This window comes from Durio zibethinus, chromosome 2 (assembly GCF_047325235.1).
Source record: "Durio zibethinus cultivar Kanyao isolate XHJ-2024 chromosome 2, ASM4732523v1, whole genome shotgun sequence".
Classification (NCBI taxonomy): Eukaryota; Viridiplantae; Streptophyta; class Magnoliopsida; order Malvales; family Malvaceae; genus Durio; species Durio zibethinus.
In genome coordinates this window covers 15,513,421-15,520,588 of record NC_143163.1, presented here as the reverse complement: position 1 = coordinate 15,520,588, position 7,168 = coordinate 15,513,421, and the positions used below count along the sequence as shown (strand labels likewise).

The window sequence follows — 7,168 nt, the reverse complement described above, 5'->3', positions numbered from 1 at the left end:
AAGTGTGCCACCCAAACCCCTATGGCCATATTGATGCACTAGAGTTTGATCATGCTTTTAGATGTGGAATGTTTTGTAGGTCTGAGCCCTCAGCCCTTTTTTGTTTGCTGCTATGCATTTTACATGCTTAACATGCATGATGCTTGTGCTTTGTGTTGGCTCTCTTTGTACCTTAGTTAGTGTATTGAGGCCCATGCAGTGCCAACATCCCAAAGGAATGCTACCTGGTTGATCCTGCTAGTGGTCATATACTTGTCTCAAAGATTAAGCCATGCATGTATAAGTATGAACTAATTCAAACTATGAAACTGCAAATGGCTCATTAAATCAGTTATAATTTTTTAGATGGTATCTAGCATTCAGATAACTATAATAATTTGAGAGCTAATACATACAACAAACCCTGAATTCTTAATAGGATGCATTTATTAGATAAAAGGTCAATGCGGGCTTTGCCTATTGCTTTGATGATTCATGATAACTTGATGGATCACACAACCTTTGTGTCGACGACACATCATTCAAATTTGCCCTATCAACTTTTGATGGTAGGATAATTGCCTACTATGGTGGTGTCAGGTAGCTAAGAATTAGGATTCAATTTTGGAGAGAAAGCCTAAGAAATGACTATCACATCCAAGGAAGGTAGTAGATGTGCAAATTATCCAATCCTAGCATGAAGATGTAGTGACAATAAATAACAATACCAGGCTTTATGAGTTTGGTAATTAGAATGAGTACAATCTAAATCCCTTAACGATGATCCACCAGAGGTTAAGTCTGGTGCTAGCAACTGTGGTAATTCTAGCTTCAATAATGTATATTTATGTTGTTGCAGTTAAAAAGTTCATAGTTGAAACTACGGTTGGGCTATCTGGTCTACCTTATGGTGAGCACCAGTCTATTGGTCCCTACTATTGGTGATGCACTTTAGGCCTTAATAGCTTGGTCATTCCTCCAATGCTATTACTTTGAAAAAATTAAAGTGCTCAAAGTAGGCCTATGCTTGTATACAATAGCATGGGATAACATCATTGGATTTTGATCCTATTGTGTTGGCCTTTAGGATCATAGTAATGATTAACAAGGATAGTTAGAGGCATTCATATTTTACAGTTAGAGGTGAAATTCTTGGATTTATGAAAGATGAACAACTGCGGAAGCATTTGCCAAAGAAGTTTTCATTGATAAAGAATGAAGTTAGGTGCTTGAAGATGATCAGATATTGTCCTAATCTCAACGATAAATGATGCCAAGCAGGGATTAATGGATTTACTTTTAGGACTCCACCTTCACCTTATGAGAAATCAAAGTCTTTGGGTTTTGGGGGGAGTATGGTCACAAGGTTAAAACTTAAAGGAATTGATGGAAGGGCACCATCAAGAGTGGAGCCTGCGGCTTAATTTGACTTAACACAGGGAAACTTACAAGGTCTAGACACAGTAAGGATTGACAGACTGAGAGCTCTTTATTGATTCCATGGGTGATGGTGTATGGCCATTCTTAGTTGGTGGATTGATTTGTTTGGTTAATTTTATTAACGAATGAGACCTCAGCCTGTTAACTAGCTAAACAGAGGTGATCCTTTGTGGGTAGCTTCTTAAAGGGACTATGGTAGCTTAGGCCAAGAAAGTTTGAGGCAATAACAACTTTGTGATACCCTTAGATTTTTTGGGCTGCACACTTGCTACATTAATGTATTCAACAAGTATATAGCCTTGATTGATAGGACTGAGTTAATCTTTGAAATTTCATCATGATGGGAATAGATCATTGCAATTATTGGTCTTCAACAAGAATATCCTAATAACCATAAGTCATCAGCTTGAGTTTACTATGTCCCTACTTTTTGTATACATTGTCCATCACTCCTATTGATTGAATGGTCCGATTAAGTGTTCGGATCATGACAATGTTGATGGTTTGTTGCCCACAACATCATAAGAAGTCCACTAAACCTTATCATTTAGAAAAAGGAGAAGTTGAAACAAGATTTTTGTAAGTGAACCTGTAGAAGGATAATTGTCAAAACTAACTCAATGAACAACCCACGAATGCATTAATGAAACACCGAGGGGGCGAGGGTGCCTCCATGCCCTAAGCCCTTTCTAGCCTTAGTCGTGCACAATGATTACTTCATTTTGCCTTTTAGGTGGACAAAACGATTAGTATCATCACCCGCGGCCAAATAATGAACCCCCAACATGAATCATACCATGAAACTAGAATGAAAAAGAGTGCATGTGCCATCGTCATTTCATTTGTGGTACATGTGCAGGTGGCACCATGGTTCCTTTTGTCATGAAAAACCAAAATGACTCTTTGTAATAGATATATTGGCTCTCGTATTGATGAAGAGCATAGCAAAATGTGATACTTGGTATGAATTGTAGAATCCCATAAACCATCGAGTCTTTGAATGTAAGTTGCACCTAAAGCCATTAGGCCAAGGGCATGCCTGCCTAGCAGTCATGCATCATCGCCCCCCAACCCTCACCCATTCAGCTCTAGGTGAAGGGGTGAAAGATGGCCTTCCATGATCTCATCAATCATGGTTGGCCCAAAAGTGAGTCCTTAACAACAACAACACTGTGATTGTTGACGGTAAAGCTCATTGTGTGCCTTATCTCTAGTAACGCACGCTTGTTGTCTGTACTGACCTCATCGTACCCCTTGTATTGCTCGGTCAATGCTCTCATCATGACCTTAGGTTAAGAAAGATTACTCGTTGAGTTTAAGCATTTCAATAAGCAGAGGAAAAGAAACTTACCAACATTCTGCTAGTAATAATGAGCAAATCAAAAAAAGCCTAGCTTGAGAATCGGGTTGCCTTAGCATCCAAATTTCAGTATTAAGAAGCATCCTCAACGATGGAATAGGCCTAAGTCCTCTGAAAAGGGTGTCAAAGAAGGTGCAAGCCCCATTATGCCTAGACCTTATCATATCATAAGGTGTTGTGTACAAGTTGGGTTGTTTGGAAATGCAGCCCCAATTAAGTGGTAAATTCTATCCAAGGCTGAATATGGGCGAGAGATCGATAATGAACAAGTACAACAAGGGAGATGAAAAGAACTTTGAAAAGAGAGTCAAAGAATGCTTGAAATTGTTAAAAGGGAAGCAGATAAGGGCTAGCGATGCACCCCAATCAGATGTGGTGTGCTGACAATCGATCCTTCGATTGACTTAGGGCATAGACTGACACAGGTCATAATGGCAGCCTAAGCTTGATTTTTCGATATGCCCATGGAGACATTGTTGCCATGATCATGGAATGTACCATCCACCATCTAAATGTGCCTCGACATCTACATGCTTTTGGTGTTAGCCTACGAGCTTCCTATCTGACCCATCTTGAAACATGGACCAAGGGGTCTGACATGTGTGCGAGTCAATGGTTTAGGAAACCCATAAGGCATAAGAAAGCTAATTGATGGGATCCCTCACGAGTGCACCACCAATCGACCTTGATCTTTAGAAAAGGGTTCTAGTGCCAGTATGCCTGTTGGAGCTTGAAAGATGATAGGCTATGCCTAAAAAAGGTGAAGCTGAAGGAAACTCTAATGGAGGCCCGTATTGATACTAACATGCAAACCATTCATTTGACTTAGGTATAAGGGTGAAAGACTAATCGAATTGTCTAGTACCTGGTTTTTTTTGAAGTTTCCTTTAAGATAGTTGGAGCCCTTAGCGAGTTTTATTCAGTAAAGCTAATGATTAGAGGCATCAGGGGCTTAATGGCCTTGACCTATTCTTAAACTTTAAATAGGTAGGATGGCACAATTGCTTCATTAAGCCACGCCATGGAATCAAGAGCTCCAATGGGCCATTTTTGGTTAGCAGAATTAGCAATGTAGGATATGTTGACAGTTAGGTTATGGTGATCGACTACATGCTAACCTAGAACCTAAAAAGGGTGGCGATCGATTAAATAGTAAGACAGTGGTCATGAAAGTCAAAATCCACTAAGGAGTGTATAACAACTCACTTGTCAAATCAACTAGGCGTAAAAATAGATGGTGCTTAAGGGCGTAACCCATACTTGACTGTCAGGGCAAGGGCTAAGCCCTGATGAGTAAGAAGGCATGTTTGTCATCGTAAAACTTAAGGCATAAGCCTAGGTAAAGCGGCCATCAGTGCAGATCTTGGTGGTAATAGCAAATATTCAAATTAGAACTTTGAAGGTTGAAAAAGGGGAAGGTTTCATGTGAAAGGCACTTCCACATGGGTTAGTCGATTCTAAAAAATGGGAAAAGCTCGTCCGATAGTGTGTCCAGTGCAAGCTTAAAAAAAATCAAGTTAAAATTTCTAAACCGAGACAGGGTAGCTGACAACAATGTTAAAGAGTCCAAAGACATCGGTGGGGGGCCTCGAGAAGAGTTATCTTTTCTATTTAATGGCTTGTCCACCCTGGAAATGGCATAGTTAGAGGTAAGGTCTAGTTGTCGAAAGAGCACCGCATGTTACATGGTGTCTGGTGCACCCCCAACGACCCTTGAAAATTTGAAGGATCGAGTGTCATCCACCCTTGGTTGTACTCATAACCACATCAAGTCTCGAAGGTGAATAGCCTCTGGTCAATGGAACAATGTAGGTAAGGGAAGTCAACAAAATGGATTCGTAACCTTGGGAAGAGGATTGGTTTTGAAGGTTGGGCATGGGGGTCCCAATCCTGAACCTATTGGCTATCGATGCACTGTTTGAGTTGCTCCCACGATAAGAGTAAGTCACTGCATGCTGGTTGGGAGATAAACTGGGAATGGCTCCTTCAGGGCCCTTCCCCAAGCAATGAATAGTTTACTCAAAACTAGATCAAAAAGGGGAATCTAACTGTTTAATTAAAACAAAGCATTGCGATGGTCCTTATGGATGCTTACGCAATGTGATTTCTACCAAGTGCACTAAATGTCAAAGCGAAGAAATTCAACCAAGCATGGGTAAATGGCGAGAATAACTATGACTTTCTTAAGGTAGCCAAGTGCCTCATCATCTAATTAGTGATGCTCATGAATAGATTAACAAGATTCCCACTATCCCTATCTACTATCCAACAAAACCATAGCCAAGGGAATGGGCTTGGTGAAATTTATAAGGAAAAAAAACCCTGTTGACCTTGACTCTAGTCGACATTGTGAAATGACTTAAGAGGTGTAGGATAAGCGGGAGCCCTTAGGCAAAATTGAAATACCACTATTCTTAACATTATTTTACTTATTCTGTGAATCAGAGATGGGGCATGACCTCTTTTTTTGGACCTAAGGTCAGCCTCAGTTGGTCGATCCAGGTAGAAGACATTGTTAGGTAGGGAGTTTGGCTAGCGTGGCACAACAGTTAAAAAATAATATAGGTGTCCTAAAATGAACTAAAGAGAATAAAAATCTCAGGTGAAATAAAAGGGTAAATGCTTATTTGATTTTGATTTCACTTATAGATATGAATCATGAAAGCATGGTTATTAATCCTTTAGACCTTTGGAATTTGAAGCTAGAGGTGTTAAAAAAGTTACCACAAGGATAACTGGCTTGTGGTAGCTAAGTGTTCATAATGAAATTACTTTTTTATCCATTGATGTCCTAAGACTATGTTTAGGCATGCTTATACTTAGGTCTAAACATGCACCTACATCTTGATCATCGATGCTCACTCTTAGGTTTAATCATGTGCCCATGCATCACGCACCTACATTTGCACCTAAGCCTAGCTTAATTCTGTTAGACCTGAACATCGCTATTCTTGGATAGTTGCTCATGACCTGGGCTTGCATAGGCCTCAAGGCCTAGTCCCCATAGCTATCAGACACTATCTTGCCAGAATTGGAATTGCTCTTTAACTCAAAGAAACCCCCTGGGCCTAGACCAGCTTGGGGACTGTGATACATGCTCATGCCTTGACCATTATTGAGGCATGTTGGCCCATAGTCTTGACACATCTTTAACCACTATCGGCACATGGTTCAACCACTATTAGCACTTGCTAGGCCATGCACCATACGAGGGTATCCTGGCCCTAGGAAGCACACCATGTACACCACGATCAAGCAGTAGGTGGGTTTAAGCACATCTTTAAATTTTTGTCATGCTAGTGGCATTTTTATGGCTTGTTAATTCATATAAGTGCTCGCTAATGCTCGCACCTAGGCTTGGTCCTATTTCAATTATTTCAAATGTAAACACCATACCTAAGCCTCTGGAGACTTGATTGTTTCCCATTCCACTATTTTGGGCTAGTTCCCTATGACCTGAGCCTCTAGTAGGCCTTAAGGCCTGGTCCCCCTAGCTGTTAAACCCTATCCCATTAGAATTGGAATAGCTCCTCAACTAAGAGAGAACCTTTAGGCTGGGACTAAGATATGGATCGTGACACATGCAAATGCCTTGACCACTATCAAGACATGTTAGTCCTTAGTCTCAGCACATGCTTCGACCACCATCGGCACATGTTGGCCCTTTATGCAGGTAGTTCCCTTGCACACTATTAGCACATGCTGAGTCGCATACCACGTAAAGATATCCTAGGCTAGGGCTATGCACCATATGACCATGATTAGGAAGTAGATGGGTTCAAGCACATTTTCATGTTTCTACCATGCTAATGCCATTTTTATGGCTTGTAAATTCCTATAACCACTCACCAATGCTCACACTTGGGGCTAGCTCAATTTTACCAAACTTGAACACTGTGCTTGAGCCTCTTGAGTCTTCATTATTGCCAATACCACAATTCTGAGTTAGTTCCCCATGACTTGGGCCTTCAGCAAGCCTTAAGGCCTGGTCTTCCTAGCTATTGACCCTATCCCCTTAGAATTAAAACTGCTCCTCAACTCGAAGAGAAACCCTAAGCTTGGACCAGCATGTAGACTGTGATACATACATATGCCTCGACCACCATCGAGACATGTTAGCCCTTGTTCTCGGCATATGCTAGCCTTTTGTGTGGGTAGTTTTTTTAAACACCATCGGCACATGCTAGGCCATACTCCATGCGAGGGTATCCTAGGCTTGGGCCATGCATTATGCGTACCATGACTAAGCAGTAGGTGGGTTTAGGTACATCTTCATATTTCTACCATGCCTATGCAATTTTTATGGCTTGTAAAGTCATATAAGCACTCACTGGCACCTGCATCTAGGGCTGGCTTAATTTTGTTAAACCAAAACACCATGCCTGAGCC

At 41.0% G+C, this 7,168-nt stretch overlaps 3 pseudogenes; all 3 read left to right on the top strand.

Annotated features, from left to right (window-relative positions):
- The first annotated feature begins 221 nt into the window (after nucleotides 1-221).
- LOC149520069 (18S ribosomal RNA) lies at nucleotides 222-2,025 on the top strand (annotated as a pseudogene).
- A 291-nt stretch (nucleotides 2,026-2,316) lies between these two features.
- LOC149520068 (5.8S ribosomal RNA) lies at nucleotides 2,317-2,472 on the top strand (annotated as a pseudogene).
- Nucleotides 2,473-2,701: 229 nt separating this feature from the next.
- On the top strand, nucleotides 2,702-5,778 carry LOC149520067 (25S ribosomal RNA; annotated as a pseudogene).
- The last annotated feature ends 1,390 nt before the right edge of the window (nucleotides 5,779-7,168 follow it).